Source organism: Pongo pygmaeus, chromosome 9, assembly GCF_028885625.2.
Source record: "Pongo pygmaeus isolate AG05252 chromosome 9, NHGRI_mPonPyg2-v2.0_pri, whole genome shotgun sequence".
NCBI classification, from domain to species: Eukaryota; Metazoa; Chordata; class Mammalia; order Primates; family Hominidae; genus Pongo; species Pongo pygmaeus.
Genome location: NC_072382.2, coordinates 78,362,338 through 78,379,290, shown reverse-complemented (window position 1 = coordinate 78,379,290; position 16,953 = coordinate 78,362,338). Strand labels below are relative to the sequence as shown.

At 42.3% G+C, this 16,953-nt stretch overlaps 1 protein-coding gene across 8 annotated transcripts in view; it reads left to right on the top strand.

The window, feature by feature from the left end:
• The window catches only part of PAK1 (p21 (RAC1) activated kinase 1), a 155,707-nt gene that overhangs the window by 56,040 nt on the left and 82,714 nt on the right, over positions 1–16,953 (top strand). The window contains exon 1 of one of the 8 annotated variants that reach the window (XM_054437825.2): positions 5,946–6,236. The exons of 6 other annotated variants lie outside the window; for them this stretch is intronic. The gene's annotated coding sequence lies outside the window, so the exon portion shown is untranslated. Of the gene's footprint in view, positions 1–5,945; positions 6,237–16,953 lie in introns of those variants that run through there. One more of the 8 variants, XM_054437833.2, reaches the window with a different exon arrangement.

Below are 16,953 nucleotides of genomic sequence, written 5' to 3'. Positions count from 1 at the left end.
CCCAGCACTTTGGGAGGCCGAGGCAGGTAGATCCCCTGAGGTCAGGAGTTCAAGACCAGCCTGGCCAACATGGTGAAACCCCATCTCTACTAAAAATACAAAAAATTAGCCAGGTGTGGTGGCGTGCACCTGTAATCCCAGCTACTCGGGAGGCTGAGGCACGAGGATTGCTTGAACCGGGGAGGTGGAGGTTGCAGTGAGCCAGGATCACGCCATTGTACTCCAGCCTGGGCAACAGGAGTGAAACTCTGTCTCAAAAAAAAAAAAAAAAAGAAAAAAGAAAATACAGAATCCCCCTCTCCCCATTTCCTCTATTATCACCATCTCATTAATGTACAACTGATGAATCAATATTGATACATTATTATTGACTAAAGTACATAGTTTACATTAGGGTTTACTCTTTGGGTTGTATAGTTCTGTAGGTTTTGACAAATGCATAGTGTGTGTATCCACCATTATAGTATCATACAGTATAGTTTTACACCCTAAAAATGCCCTGTGCTTCACCTATTCATTCCTTAACCACTAACACCAACCTTTCAAATACCTGGCAGCCACTTATCTTTTTACTATTTCTGTAGTTTAGCCTTTTTCCAAATATCATGTAGTTGGAATCAGCCTTTTCAGACTGGCTTCTTTTACTTAGAAATCTACATTTCAGGTTCTTCCATGTCTTTTTGTGCGTTGATAGTTCATTTCTTTTTTTACTGAATAATACTCCATTGTATGACATACCACAGTTTATTCATTCAGTCTTGAAGGATATCTCAGTCACTTCCAGTTTTTAGCAATTCTGAATAAAACTGCAATAAACATTCATGAGCAGGTTTTTGTGTGAACATAGTTTTCAACTCATTTGAGTAAATGCCTAGGAATACTATAATCACATAATGATGATTCAGCCAGTGATGGGCCACATATATGATATAGCCATCATCACATATTAATGCAACACATTACTCATGTTTGTGGAGATGCTGGTGTAAACAAACCTGCTGTGCTGCCAGTCATATAAAAGTATAGAACACATAATTTTATATATATATATATATTTTTTTTGAGACAGAGTCTTCCTCTCTTGCCCAGGCTGGAGTGCAGTGGCGCAATCTCCGCTCACTGCAAGCTCCGCCTCCTGGGTTCACACCATTCTCCTTCCTCAGCCTCCCGAGTAGCTGGGACTATAGGCGCCTGCCACCACACCCAGCTAATTTTCTGTATTTTTAGTAGAGACGGGGTTTCACCATGTTAGCCAGGATGGTCTCGATCTCCTGACCTCGTGATCTGCCCACCTTGGCCTCCCAAAGTGCTGGGATTACAGGCATGAGCCACCGCACCTGACCAATTATATGTATTATATAATGCTTGATAATGATGATAAATGACTCTGTTACTTGTTTATATATTTATTATGCTTTTTGTTGTTATTTTAGAGTGTACTCCTACTTATAAAAAAAAGTTAACTGTAAAACAGCCTCAGGCAGGTCCTTTGGGAGGTCTTCCAGAAGAAGTCATTGTTACCATAGAGATGTCAGCTCCATGCATGTTATTGCCCCTAAAGACCTTCCAGTGGGACAGGATGTAGAGGTGGAAGATACTAATATTGACAGTGGGACAAGATGTAGAGGTGGAAGACACTAATATTGACAGTCCTGACCCTGTGTAGGCCTAGACTAAAGTGTGTGTTTATGTGTTAGTTTTTAACAAAAAGTTTAAAAGGTAAAAAAATAAGAATAGACAGGTGTGGTGGCTCACACCTGTAATGCTAGCACTTTGGGAGGCCGAGACAAGTGAATAGCTTGAGCTCAGGAGTTGGAGACCAGCCTGGACAACATGGTGAAACTCCATCTCTACTGAAAATATAAAAATTAGCTGGGCATGGTGGCACACGCCTGTAATTCCAACTACTCGGGAGGCTGAGGCACAAGAATTGCTTGAACCCAGAAAGTGGAGGTTGCAGTGAGCTGAGATCATGCCACTGCACTCCTGCCTGGGTGACGGAGTGAGACTCTGTCTCAAATAATAATAATAATAATAATAATAATAATAATAATACAAAGAATACAAAAAAGCATATAGAATAAAGCTATAAAGAAAATATTGTGTAGCTGTACAATGTGCTTGTGTCTTAAGCCAAGTGTTACTGCAATAGAGTCAAAATGTTTTTAAAAAATTAAAAATTTATAAAGTAAAAACTCACAGGAAGTTAAGGTTAATTTATTATTGAAGGAAGAAAAAACATGTAAGTTTAGTTAACCCTAAACATATACTGTTTATAAAGTCTACAGTAGTGTACAATAATATCCTAGGCCTTTCCATTCACTTACCTCTCACTCACTGACTCACCCAGAGAAACTTCCAGTCCTGCAAGTTCCATTCATGGTAAATGCCCTTTACAGATGTACTGTTTTTCTTTTTAATCTTTTATGGCGTATTTTTACTGTACTTATTCTATGTTTATGTATGTTTAGATACACAAATACTATTGTGTTACAGTTGCCTAGTATTCAGTACAGTAACATGCTATACAAGTTTGTAGTCTCGGAGCAGTAGGCTATACCATATAGGCTAGGTGTGTAGTAGACTGTACCATCTAGGTTTGTATGTGTACACTCGGTGATGTTCGCATAACAATGAAATCACCTAATGACACCTTTCTCAGAATGTATGCCTGTCATTAAGTGACACATAACTATTTAGCTTTGTAAGAAATTCCTAAACTGTCTTCCAAAGTGGTTGTACCATTTTGCATTCTCACCAGCAATGAACGAGAGAGTTCCCGTTGCTGCATATCCCTGTCACCATTTGGTGTTGTCAGTGTTTTGGATTGTAGTTATTCTAATAGATGTGTAGTGATGTCTCATTGTTTTAATTTGCAGTTCTCTAATGATAAAAGATGCTGAGCATCTTTTCATACGCTTATTTGTTATGTGTATATCTTCCTTGGTGAAGTGTCTGTTCAGATCTTTTGCACAGTTTTTTTTTTTTTTTTAATTGGGTCACTTCTTACTGAGTTTTAAGAGTTCTGTGTATATTTTGATACAAGCCTTTTATTAGATGTGTTTTCTCCCAGTCTGTGGTTTGTTTCTTTGTTCTCTTAACACTGTATTTTGCAGAAATTTTAAATTTTAATCAAGTCTAACATGTCAGTTTTTTCTTTCATGGATCTGGCTTTTGGGGCTGTATCTAAAAAGTCATTGCCAAACCCAAGGTCATCTAGATTTTCCCCTACATTATATTTTAGACATTTTATAGTTTTGCATTTTGCAAATGCAATGGTCTGTGATCCATTTTGAGTTAATTTTTGTGAAAAGCATAAAGCCTGTGTCTAGGTTCATTTTTTTGGATGTGGATGTCCAGTTCTAGCACAATTTATTGAAAAGACTGTCCTTTCTTCATTGAATTTCCTTTTCTCTTTTATAGTCAGTTAACCACATTTGTGTGGGTCTATTTTGGGCTATTTACTTCAATTCCACTGATCTATTTATCTTATTTTTTTATTAATACCACATTGTCATTATCACTGTAGCTTTATAGCAAGTCAGTCTTCCAATAGATATCAATATAGTTATATCTATAAAAATATATTGCCTAGGCCACATCCCAGAACAACCGAGTCAGAGTCTCTGCTGGGACTCTAGTATATTTACACATATTTAAAGCTTTCCAAGTTATTCTGGTGGACAGGGAGAATTAAAAGCCACCATACTAAACCATAAAATCATCACCTCCTTGAAGATGTGGTTCTGTTCACTGATGTGTCTATCCCCAGTGACTTGCATAAGATGCTTAAATAGTTGTTGAATGAACAAACGACTAAAAGAACTGGGAGTATTTATCTTGGAGAAGAGAAAAAGTAGAGGGGCATAATAAATTAGCCTACATACATACATAGTTGCAAGCTTTTAATGTGACTTGCCCTGGAGGCTGTTGCTCCTGGAGCAGAATTAGAAATTTACAGAGAGCCACCTGGCTGAATGTGAGGAAACACTGCCTCATAGTGCTAGTGGAAAGTGAGCTCCTCATTCCTGCATATATTTCAGAAAAGCCTGGAAGACCATCTATAAGAGGATGCTGCATGGAGTGGGAAGTCGAGTAAGATAAGTTGCTATGATTATTGATTATTAGTTTGAAAAGCTGTGTCTAAGGCAGAGGACTACTTCTGGCTCTCATTCACCCTGTGTAAACTGGGATGACGGACATGGTGTGGGGTTAAAAAAAATCTTAAAATGACTTTGAAGCTGAATCCTCAGACTACAGCAACTCTCCGGGTCTCTATTATTGACCAATTCTTTCTTTCTTTTTTTTTTTTTTTTTCCTTTTTCTGTTTTTGAGATGGAGTTTCGCTCTTGTTGCCCAGGCTGGAGTCCAGTGGTGCGATCTCGGCTCATTGCAACTTCCGCCTCCCGGGTTCAAGGGATTCTCCTGCCTCAGCTTCCCGAGTAGCTGGGATTACAGGTGCCTGCCACCACCCAGCTAATTTTTTGTATTTTTAGTAGAGACAGGGTTTCACCATGTTGGCCAGGCTGCCTTGAACTCCAGAGCATTTACCAGATGTGTGGTCTTGGGGAAGTCACTGACTTCTTTCACCCATCGTATTCTGTTTTCCACCAAGTTCTGCTGCTGCTTCTTCCAAGCTGTGTCTTTAGAAAATAGGCTTGCTTCTTTTTACATTATCTTACAATATGTTAGTCTAAATCATGACTATTTTCTGTTGCCTGAACCTCTGAGAGAATTTATTAACTTATTTCCATTCCTGCCCCCTTTCTCCACTGAACAGCCAGTGATCTTTTAAAAAATGTAAGTTAGAGTTTGTCATTCTGCTTTCAAACCTTTCAAAGCCTTCCCACTGCTAAAACTTGGAACAAAAGCCTAACTCCTAATTATGACCTGAAAGAGACCCCGCATAATCTGACTTCTGTCATGTCTCTTAAGAGCAGGGTTTGGGAGGGGGAAGAGTGAGGTAATACTACTTCCTAGGGAGCATTTGCAAATGTGTGAAGGTGTGTTTTATTGTTTCAGTGATGTGGGAGGCACTACTAGAGGCACTACTAGTCTGGGCCATGTTGGTAAATGTTCTATAATGTGTTGTTCAGCTCAGGTTCCGTCACAATGCCTGATACACAATAGTTGGTTAAAAAATACTTATGTATGAGCCCTGGACATTTTCCCTGGACCTCCGTTTTGACGTATGTGAATTGGTATAGTGCCTACTTCATAAGGTTGTTTTGAGAGAGTCATAACATTTATAAAGTACCTAGTACACAATAGTTCTTAATAAATGGTAGCAGTGGCCAGGTGTGGTGGCTCACACCTGTAATCCACAGTTTGGGAGGCCGAGGGAGGAGAATTGCTTGAGAACAGGATTTGAGACCAGCCTGGGCAACATGGCAGACCCCATCTGTACAAAAAATACAAAAATAACTGGGTGTGGTGGCAGGTACCTGTAGTCCCAGCTACTTGGGAGGCTGAGGTGGGAGGATCACCTGAGCCCGGGAAGGTCAAGGCTGCAGTGAGCCAAGATCCAACCACTGCACTCCAGCCTGGGCACACAGCAAGACTCTTGTCTCAAAATAATAATAATGTAGCAGCTGCTGAGCTTTCTTTGCTTAGAAGCAGCTATAGGGGCCCACCTAGCATTCTTCCTGGAGCATTAGAATTAGAACCTGGCACGTTTGGGGACGGGGGAGGTGTATCTCTTTCTCTGAGGCCTAATCTGAATCGTAGGTCTGACCTGAGGAATCCTAGAAGAGACTCCTCTATACTCATCTGTAGAAACTAAGGCACAGAGGAGCTCTGGTTGTCTTTCTTGACTCTGGAGCTCACACAGGACTCTGACAAGCCCTGGAAAACCTGGCCCTGGAGAGAAATTACCTCCTGCTGGAGACTGGGTGGGGAGAATAGCTGAGAGGGTGGGAAGATAGCTGTCTCCCCGCCCTCAGCTCTGCTTTGCTGAAAAGGAGAAGCGCGCGGCTTCCTCCCGCCTCCTTCTCTCCTTTCTTCCCCCGCCCCTTCTGTTTCGCCAACCCCGACGCGGCGCCTTCGCTGCCGCCCTGCGAGGGCGCGAGCGTGCTGCACCTCGGGAGCTGGCGGCTGAGCTGCCAGGAGCCCAGCCCAGCTGAATCGAGCGGAGCCGGTGGAGCAGGGGCCTTGTGGGTACCCGGCTGGGCAGGGAGAGGTGCGGCTCTGCGACGGAAACAATCGCCAGAGATGCCGGGGCCAGCCTTCCCCACCAGGTAATGCCGGCCGTGTCTGGGGCTCCCCTAGCTGGGCCGGGTTCTGGGTGATCTCCGCCGGCTTTCGGAGAGTGGTGACACGGGGTCCAGTAGATTTTGAGGGGTGTCTTACTTTCCTCTTAACTTAAGGGACCCTAAATGAGAGAAGGGGCCGAGGGTGGAACCTTTAGATGAGCCCAACCAGGGCTAGGCCTGCACTGGAATCAGAGCTCTGCCCAGGGAAGGGTGTGAAGGGGAAGCTGCGCCTTTGGGGAACTGCTCAGCCTCAGAAGCTCTGCTCTTTTGCAAGCCCTCTTCTGCTTGGTGGCCAAGGTGGTGCTTTCCTCTGCCTTGGCTTAGTCGCTGGCCTGCTGGGACTGTGGGGGATTTTCTCTGTTAAGAGGTTGAGTGAACTGGGAGGGAGGAGACCTGGGGGGACTGGTCCTATTCAGACATCCTCTGTGGCTTGAGTTGCCATGTCTGTACAGTGAAGGACTTGACATTGTTTGTTACTCTGGCTTTTCCAGACCGTGAAACCATCTTTTGGAAAGGTGAGCTGGTTTAAAGTGCTAAAATGGGCTGCAGAGATGTCCCCCTCAACACTGTAGAAGAGAGGAGAACTTGGGAAGTAGACCTTGGTATCCTGTCTTCCAGCCAGCCTTTTGAATGGCATCTTGCTGGTTCTTCAGGGGCAAAGCAGAGACTGAGAATGCTGATGCTTATTTTAGTGTGGTGCATAGGTGTGTTAGGTGTAGGGAGGTAGGGTTGGGAAGTAGAAGGTCAAGGTATGTTAATGGTTCTAAAGTGGCCAGTTTTTCTGTCCTTAGGTATGAAGTTGCGTTAAACTAGACTCTCTTCTCTGGAGCCCCTTCCTTATTCTGCTAAGTTAATGACAGACCTGGCTGTGGTAATATCTTAATCACTATAATTCTTTCCTTCTTTATTACCTGGCACTCAGAAGCTCATGTCAGGCCCGATAATAACCTACTTTGATTATTTTGGACCTCTTTCCTCCCCCTAGTTTTTTCATGACTCTACATCTTCCTCTCCTCACTTTTCTTTCTATTTCCTCCTCCTGATCGTTTTTCCTGCCCCCTGCTTACCTTTTCTCCCGCCGTCCCCTTCACCCTTCCTCCTCCCCCATGCTTCGCCTTTTGTATTTCTCCCCGTGTAGCCAGTCTTTCCTTCCCTCTCTCGGATCCTCCCCCTCTTGATGAGGCTTTCTTCTCTTTTCTAAAGTTTTTGGTTAAGCTTTCTTATTATTAGTAGGTTACTGGTTTATAGAAACCTTTTCCTGTGTTTATGAGGTCCAAACATTGTTTTCTACCTAAGTCACTTGCTTCTATCTTTTACCTCCAAATTCTCTCTTCCCTAGGATCATTCTCTCTCTTTACCACCTCTGTGCCTTGCCTTGGGCCAGCCAACAAGCACTCCCTCTTCCTGCATTTGTTTCCCATCTTTTCTGGTGGTGGTGAGGCAGCAGGTAGGCAGTAGGGAATAAGCAAGATGGGAAGTGGGGGGCCTGAGTGGGAGGAGAGCAAGAATGTCAAGTAGTGCTGGGCAGAGGCTCAAGTTCCCTTTAGTGAGATGAGTGACTGGGAGGACCAGAAACTATGGCAGCTGTGAGATAGTGCTGATCTAGAGGAAAGGAGGTAGCCCAGGGAAGAAGAGGGAGGATAGCAAGGATGGGTTGGAGGGACAGGAGGAGGAGGAGGCCTGGAGAAGACAGTGCTCTTTTGAAGAAGAGGGTGGCCTGGACAAGATAGGGGTTATTTGGGGTAGGGGGTGTGTGTAGAAAGAGAAAGATTATAGTCTGGGAAAGGGGACTATAGAGGTTAATTATCTTCCCCTTTGATGACTGGCTTTTTGAACTGATTTCTACTCAGCAAATTTTTTTTTAGTTAAAAAATTTTAAAGAATTTACCATGTTTATCATGTTTAAGTGTACAGTTCAGTTTCAGTAAGTACATTTATATCTTTTTTTCCCCCTTCATCCTCCTCACTCCCTTTCCTGGCCTTTGGTAACCACCAGTCTACTCTGTATCATCATGAGATCTACTTTTTTTACCTCCCACATATGAGTGAGAACATGTGATATTTGTCTTCCTGTACCTGGCTTTTTTTTTGCCTGAAAAAATGGTCTCCAGTGTCGTCCATGTTGCTACAAATGACAGGATTTTATTCTTTTTTATGGCTGAATAATATTCCGTTGTGTTTAAGTATACAGTTCAGTTTCAATAAGTACATTTATATCCTTTTTTCCCCCTTCATCCTCCCTACTCCGTTTTCTGGCCTTTGGTAACCACCAGTCTACTCTGTATCATCATGAGATTCATCTTTTTACCTCCCACATAAACATTTACCATGTTGGGGTAAATGACAGGATTTCATTCTTTTTTATGGCTGAATAATATTCCGTTGTGTGTGTGTGTGTGTGTGTGTGTGTGTGTATATATATATATATACACAGTTTCAGTTTGGCTGTTATGAATAGTGCTACAGTATTCATGGGAGTGTGATATCTTTCATATATTGATTTGCTTTCTTTTAGATATATACTCAATAGTGGAATTGCTGAATCATATGATAATTCTATTTTTAGTTTCTGAGGAACCTCCATGCTATTCTCCATAGTGGCTCTACTAATTTACATTTTCACCAACAGCATATGAGGGTTCCTCTTTCTCCCCATCCTTGCCAGCATCTATTATTGCCTGTCTTTTTCTTTTTCTTTTCTTGAGACAGGGTCTTGCTCTATTGCCCAGGCTGGAGTGCAATGGTACGATCATGGCCTACTGCAGCTTCAACCTCCCAGGCTCAAGCAGTCTCCTACCTCAGCCTCTGAAGTAGTTGAGACTGCAGGCACATGTCAGCATGCCTGGCTAATAAAAAAAAAAAATTTTTTTTTTTTCAGAGGTGTGGTCTCCCTATGTTGCCCAGGGTTGTTGTGAACTCCTGGGCTCAAATGATCTGCCTGCCTTGGCCTCCCAAAGTGTTGAGATTACAGACATGAGCCATCGTGCCCAGCCTTTGCCTGTCTTTTTGATACAAGCCATTTTAACTGGAGTGAGATGATATCACATTATGGTTTTGATTTGCATTTCTCTGATGTTAGTGATGTTGAGCATTTTTTTCATGTACCTGTTGGTTATTTGTATGTCTTGTTACGAAAAATGTCCGTTCAGATCTTTGCCAGTTTTTAAATTGGATTACTTGTTTTTTTGCTATTAAGTTGTTTGAGCGCCTTATATATTCTTTTTTTTTTTGAGAGACGGAGTCTTGCTCTGTTGCCCAGCTAGGAGTGCAGTGGCGGGATCTCGGCCCACTGCAAGCTCCGCCTCCTGGGTTCACACCATTCTCTTGCCTCAGCCTCCCAAGTAGCCGGGACTACAGGCGCCAGCCACTACGCCCGGCTAATTTTTTGTATTTTTAGTAGAGACAGGGTTTCACCGTTTTAGCCAGGATGGTCTCGATCTCCTGACCTCGTGATCCGCCCGCCTTGGCCTCCCAACGTGCTGGGATTACAGGCGTGAGCCACTGCGCCCGGCCTGAGCGCCTTATATATTCTTGTTATTAATCCTTTGTCAGATGGATAACTTACAAATATTTTCTCCCATTTTGTGGGTTGTCTCTTCACTTTGTTAATCAACAAAATTTTTGTGAGCACTGTCCTTAAAGCGGGAGAGTTAGAGGGAAAGCAGAGATGAGAACGACAAGATTACTGTTTTATTGGCACTCACTGTCAGAATGTGGAATGTGTGTGTGTGTGTGTGTGTGTGTGTGTGTGTGTATTTCTCCATAGTGGCTCTACTAATTTACATTTTTGCCAACAGCATATGAGGGTTCCTCTTTCTCCCCATCCTTGCCAGCATCTATTATTGCCTTTTTCTTTTTCTTTTCTTTTCTTGAGACAGGGTCTTGCTCTGTTGCCAGGCTAGAGTGCAATGGTACGTACGATCGTGTGTATGTGTGTGTGTGTGTGTATGTATACATACATACACACACACACACACACAGAGCTTTGAATGTTGCTTCCATCCATTATCAAATATCTCTGAACCATCTACTCTATGCTAATTATGGTACTAGGTTGGTGGGGATACAAAAATTGAAACTGGCCTCAGTTGCTGCCCTCAAATGCAGATCAAGGAATGTGGAAGCTCATGTGGTAAGTATTGTAGAAGGAAGCACAAGGGGCTGTGATAATGCAGAAGAAGGCACTTTTGATTTAGCAAGACAGTGGCAGAGCTAGGACCTAAACTTAAGTCTTCTCTGAAGGTGATATCTATTCTCTTAAACCCTGTTATCTCCTGAGTTTGTGTAAACATACAGTGTACAAAGAGTTTTCCTATATCCTCTTTTCTGCCTACTTTTGGTGCTAGACTCTAGGTACTGCTGACATGAAAAAAAGAACAATCCCATGTGGCAGGTCACTGTGCCATAGCCAAACACTCATTACCTTGGAAGGGAAACAGACTTCGTCCCTGTTAACTTCTGGCTCGAGGCCACTTGGGTGACTATATGCTGAGCTCCCTCTATGAGTCATTTGATCTCTTCCTTCCTTTCCTCCCTGTTGCATTTTCTTAAATTCAATTTCTGGCGGGCTGTAGAGTCCAGAGACCAGATGCAGCTAGGCTAGGCATTTTTACTTCCACTGGCCTCTATAGAATAGAGATTTAACACCTCATAGGGTTGGTGAGGATCAGATGAAATAATGAATGTGTGAAAATGCTTTGTAAAGTGCTATATAGATATTATTGTGGTTGTTCCCGAATGCATTTTCAAGCTGTGAAAAAATGCTCAGATGCTATAGCCTGAAAGCCTAGGGTTGCCACTGACAGGCAAGAATAGGCACTCAGTATAGACACCAAGATTTCCAAGACCCTTTCTCTGCCCTCGAAAAACTCACAGACTAATAGGAGAGGATTGAGCCTCAATCCTCCATGAGTAAAGGAAAAGGAGTGGGGTAGGTAGGACTTTAGGACTGGTAATTTAGTTCCATGGCGAAACAAAAACCATGAAGTATGTGCTTTATTTAAGGTCAAACAGATAGTAGGTGGCAATTATAAAAGATACTTTTAGTGACTTCTTATGATGTAACACAAAAAGGGGAAGGGGGACTTAAAAGTAGATTGACTTCAGTTCAAATCCTAGTTCTACCACTTACTGTTACCTGATTTTTAATCTTTTTAAGCTTCATATATAAAAATGGAAGATATTCATACCTACTTTGAAGGGTTATTATAAAGCTTAAAAATAATCATATAAAAAAAGAAATAATAATAATTATATAGTGGGCACTTAATAGCTATACTTATTCTACAAGTCGCCTGACTCCTAGGCTATTAAGGGCCCCTCTTCTGGATTCATGCAGCACCTATGTCTTTCCTCTCACCAACTAATAGTGGCAGTTACCATATTGTATTGTTATTGTGGTTAATGTATCTGCCTTTCCCATTAGTCTGTGAGATTTTTGAGGGCAGGGACAGGGTCTAGTAAATCTTGGTGTTAATACTGGGTGTCTACTTTTTTTTCCTTTGAGATCGTATCTCTCTCTGTTGCCTAGCTGGGAGTGTAGTGGAGCAATCTCAGCTCACTCACTGCAGTCTTGACCTTTTGGCTCAAGCAATCCTCCCACCTCAGCCTCTTGAATAGCTGGGACTACCGGTGCATGCCACCACACCTGACTAGCTTTTGTATTTTTTTTGTAGAGAAAGGGTTTCACCACATTGCCCAGGCAGACCCAGATCTCAAACTCCTGAGCTCTAGTGATCCACCCACCTCAGCCTCCCCAAAGTGCTGGGATTACAGGCATGAGCCACTGCACCTGGCTTTGAGTGCTTACTCTTGCCAAGTCCTATTTAGTTGCTGAGTATACTTTGGTAAGCACAGCAGACTTACAAAAGCATATCATTGCTCCTTTACAAAGCTTATCATTTATTGAGGGAGATATATAATAAATAAACAAATATAATTACAACTCATGATGATGCTGTGAAAACCAAGAGTTCCATTTGGTCTTGTTAGATTTGAGGTACTGATGAGAAACGCAGGTGGAGTTGACTAAGAGATGGTTTTTAGGCTGAAGAGAGCTGTTTAGTCTAGAGATCAAAACTTGGGCATCATCAACGTATTAATAATATGTAAAGCCATGAGAATGGAGGAAATATTCTTGGGAAAAGTGTAGTGTATCAGTAAGGAAGGTTCTGAGCAAGGAAGGTCCCAAGCCTTGGATGTGTGGATGATAGCTGGAGAAGGAGGATTCTGCAAACGAGGTAGGAGTAGACAGAAAGATGTAAGGAAAGCCAAGTGAGTGTACTTCCCTAGAAGACAAGAAAGTAGAGTATTTGAAAGGGAAGAGAGGTCAATTGCGTTTAATGCTGCCAAGATACTGAGTAACGTGAGGACAGAAAAATAAGCATTTGATTTGGCAAGATGGGGATAATTGATAATCTTGACAAGACTGCTTTTGATGAAATGGTAGATTGTTAGTTGGCAAACAGAAGGGGAGGAAGTGGAGATAGTTTAAGTAGACAGTTGTTCTGAGAAGTTTTGCTCTGAAGGGGAGCAGAGAAATAAGTGGTATTTGGAGGAGGATGTGGGTGTCAAGGGAAGGGTGTGTGTGTGTTTGTGTGTGTGTATGTCTGTGTCTGTGTGTCTGTCTGTCTTTGAATAGGAGACACCAAAACTTGTTTATGTTCATCCAGTATTTCTCAGATCAGTCCAGAAATTTAGATACCATCTTAATTTTTCTTTTTTTTATCACATGCTGTATCTAATCTTTAAATCATTTGACTCTACTTTCAAAATGTATCTGCCTTTGAATTACTTCTCTCCCCCTATTGCCAATCATCTAAGCCATCATTAGTTCTCACCTGGATTATTGCAATAACTCCTTAATGGTCTCGCCACTGCTGCATTGTTCCCCGGCAGCCTGTTCTCCTCTGCTGCTAGAGTGGTCTATTTAAAAACATAAATCAGATCAGTGCTCAAAACCCTTCAGTGTCTTTCCACACTTGCTGCAAAAGCCAAATTTATTGTGGCCTATAAAGTTCCACACTGTCTGACCTCTGGTTACATCTCTGATCTCAGTCCCTTACCACATTTCTCTTTGTTTACTCTTTAGTCTTGCCAATCTTTTTGCTGTTCTACATGCCCAGTGTATTCTCATCTAAGACATTTGTACTTATTACTCCTTTGCTTAAAATGCTTTTCCAGATATTACTGTGATTTGCTGTCTCATTTAATTGAGGTCTTAAGTAACTGTTTCTCAGAGAAGCCTGTCTTGATTATCTTCTCTTATGTACCATGCCCCATGCATGCCCCTCCCCCTCATATTCACACATACACGTGGACTTGATATTGTATATTTGTGTATTTCTCTGTCTGCATCTCTTACTAGACCATAAACTCTATGAGCACAAGGCCTTTCTCTTATTCAACTAGATTAGTATTGGTACTTTGTAGATGCTCAATAAGTGTTTGTTGAATGACTGAATATATCTAACAGAGAAGGAAAGGCTGACAGCTGAAAGAGCAGATTATTCCAGGTGAGAAGGAGTGAAGGAATACAGGGATAAGAGAGAATTGGCTTTGGATGAGAGGAAGAACACCTCCTTCATTGTAACTGGAAGGAAGAAGGAGAACATGGATGCAGATACAGGGAGGCACATAGATTTGAGGGTAGGAAGATGTAGTTCTTCCAAGATTTCTGTTTTCTCATTGAAAGTAAGCTCATTGGCCGGGTGCAGTGGCTCACGTCTGTAATCCCAGCACTTTGGGAGGCCGAGATGGGTGGATCACCTGAGGTCGGGAGTTCGAGACCAGCCTGGTCAACATGGTGAAACCCTGTCTCTACTAAAAATAAAAAATTAGCCTGGTGTGGTGGCATGTGTCTGTAGTCCCAGCTACTCGGAGACTGAGGCAGGAGAATCACTTGAACCCCTGAGGCGGAGGTTGCAGTGAGCCGAGATTGCGCCACTGCACTCTAGCCTGGGCGACAGGGTGAGACTCCATCTCAGAAAAAAAAAGAGAAAAAGTAAGCTCATTAGCTAAAGGGAAGGGCTAGTGGAAAATCCAATTGAATTCCCATTGAGGTAGGGTAATCATATGTAGGAAAGTGTCTTAGCCTATTTTGTGTTGCTATGATAGAATACCACAGACTAGGTAATTTCTAAAGAAAAGAAACATATTTCTTAAAGTTCTAGAGCTGGGAAGTCCAAGGTACCTGCATCTGGTGAGGGCCTTCTTGCCGTGTTATTCCGTGGTAGAAGGTGGAAGGGCAAGAGAGCAAGAGTAACAAGGGAAGCGGGGGTGAACTCATCCTTTTGATCAGGAACCTACTCTCTTGATAACTAATTTACCCCTATGATAATGACATTAATTCATTCATGAGGCCAGAGCCCTCATGACCCAATCACCTTTTAAAGATCTCACCTCTCAACACTTGCAGTGAGGATTAAGTTTCCAATACTTGAACTTTGGGGCACACATTCAAACCAAAGCAGAAGGTAATCATAACTTTCAAGTGAAAGCAGTTAACTGGGTTTTGTAATGTTCTCTAGGACATTTGGCTGCTTCAGTATAATAACAGTTGGGAGAAAGTTGAATTCAACTATCCTAAAGCTAGGATTTTGCCAGTTAAATTTTGGAAAAGGAGGGAAGGGCAAGGGGTTGATGGTTTTTGATGTTTGAGTAGTTTTGATGGATCATGATTAGATAAAGAGAGAAAAAAAGGCAGGGGACTGCTGGGTAGTTTATTGGAGCTCAAATTGAAGTCTAGGAATTGTGGTGGAAATTCTTGAGCAAGGTTGTCTCTGGAGTGTGTATGATTCATTCTAGATACTGGAATTGTTGCACATTTTGGTGATAAGGTCCTGGGTGTAATCATGAGAGTATTGGCTAACTTGGACTGGAGGTCAGAAAATGGAGTGGCCAGGGTGTTGACATGATCATCATTGTGGCTGTTGAAGTCACCTAGAATGATGACTAGAGGGGTTCAGAAGAAGATTGAACCAGGAACGAAAGCCTTTCAGTGGGAGTGACCAGAAAGTGAATAGTAGTCTGCAAAGATGTGCGATAGCAGCCAGTGGAAGCTACTCAAAGGAAAATATAGGTTTTTACAAGAGGAAGATAAATACATGGTTCGGAAATGGCACCGAAAATTAAGGACTACACTGATAGGTAGGGTGTAAGAAGGAAAACAGCTTCCCATTGAGAGGGCTTGTAGAGAAGCCTCTTCTTCAGGGCATAGCCAGATTTCTTTTAAGGTAAAGGAGCAAGAGTGTAGCCAGTGGCAAATGAGAAGTTCCAGCAGGAATAGTGGAAGGGTTCCAGAGTCATGATAGGGGGAGGGAATTTGGTCAGGTTAGAGGGTTCACAGAAAAGTTTGGAGATGAGAGTTTGAGTGATCATGGATGACTGAAGTAAATGAAAACTGTAGGACTGATTGATTGATTTAGTCCTAATTACCTTTTAGAGGAGGGAGGACAGTCCCATTTTCATGCTATGGTTTTTGACGCTTTGAGATAAACTTTTCCATTGAGGCAGCATTTGGCAATGTGGGAAATCAGGACATGTTCAGGCAGAGATTGGCTGGAAGGTCAACCAACTAGGAGACAGTACAATAGATTCCATTGTTTCCTGGGAGGTTGAACAAAGTGGCCCCTTTATGGTTCCTTCCAGCTCTCCGATTTGTAAGGGCTTCAACTTTACCATTGCAGGTCATCCAATGGGAGGTTTGGTGGTTTGAAGGTTAAATTTGAATTTTTGCCTGAATTATTGGGAATAACTCAACTGGGGTTGCAGATTAGGAATTTCCCAAGATGGTAGGCAGAGGATTATAAGACCTGTAAGTATTGGTTTCTGGAAGTAACTCTAGTGACTGTCTGCAAGGTGGTAGGAGTGAGGAAGTTGCGTAGGTGTGGATGGGGGTGGGGAGGATTAGAGGTACAGAGCCAGCCTAAGAGAACTTCAGTCCCTCACTCTAAATTTCTCTGCCGTTTCCACTTCACTTTGCTGCCTCTCATGCTTCTCTAATTGTAGGAAGCCTCCCAGATACAGTCACTTGTTCATTCTGTCTCAAATTACGTAATTAGTGTAGAAAGAGAGTTTTCAAGAGAATAATCAGAAGCTAGTCATGTTTTTATCACTCTTTCATTTAGTGATCTTAGGTAAATTGCATACCCCTATAGGTTCCAGGTTCCCATAAAATAAAGGTGTTTATTTTATAAAAATAAAACTGGCTGATTCTTCAGGATCCTTTTAGCTCCTGTGTTTTTTCTGCTAACCCAGGCTGCCTTAGTCAGTGAACCTTGGCTAATTACCAGGTGTGTACCAGCTCAGCCTAGGGATATAGAGATTAAACAAACTTCAGTTTTTTCCCTTGAGTTATTCATGGCCTGGTGAGGACAAGAAGCATGGATTATGGTTGATATAATGAAGTTTGGAAATTGTTGCACAGAAGTACATATAGAATGCTATTACATTTCAGGAGCAGAAGTAGTGGGATCTGTTAAATTTGGGGGAAAGATAGAGGTGAGGGGCTTCTGTGAAGGTTTCATAGGGGAAGTGAGTCAGGTTGGGCCTTGAAGAATGAGTAGGAGTTTGCTTGGCAGACAAGTTGGGGCATTTTAGGCAGAGAAAACAGCATAGGCAAAGGCAGGAACATGAAAGCATAGTGAGCTGGAATGACATGTTTAGGGAAGAGTAGAGATGAAACTAGAAAGATAGGTGGGGG